Source organism: Mycetomoellerius zeteki, unplaced genomic scaffold (genome assembly GCF_001594055.1).
Source record: "Mycetomoellerius zeteki isolate Tzet28-1 unplaced genomic scaffold, Tzet1.0 scaffold211, whole genome shotgun sequence".
Taxonomy (NCBI): domain Eukaryota; kingdom Metazoa; phylum Arthropoda; class Insecta; order Hymenoptera; family Formicidae; genus Mycetomoellerius; species Mycetomoellerius zeteki.
Genome location: NW_017257076.1, coordinates 141,748 through 142,101, shown reverse-complemented (window position 1 = coordinate 142,101; position 354 = coordinate 141,748).

Below are 354 nucleotides of genomic sequence, written 5' to 3'. Positions count from 1 at the left end.
GTGGCAAACTAGAATTAAAAATCTGTCTACTTAAACTTTGCCATATATTAAAGAAAGGTTAGATTAGGTTTTACTATAAAAATAGAAGGATAACTTTTAATAAAAATAATGCTACATAATTTCATAGATCGCATTAATTTTATAAAGGAATTTAGAAGTTACTTATTATGTCTTTTACATAGTAAAAACAGCAATTTTTCCAAAAAAAAATTAATTTTTCCGGTTTTTTTCCAGCAATTTGAAAAAAGCGGCTTTTTTAAAATTATAATACAATACTTAAGACGATCTTAAAACAGGAACGAACTGTGAATATTAGCCAAATTTAAGCATCTATTCAAATAATCGTCGAAGAAA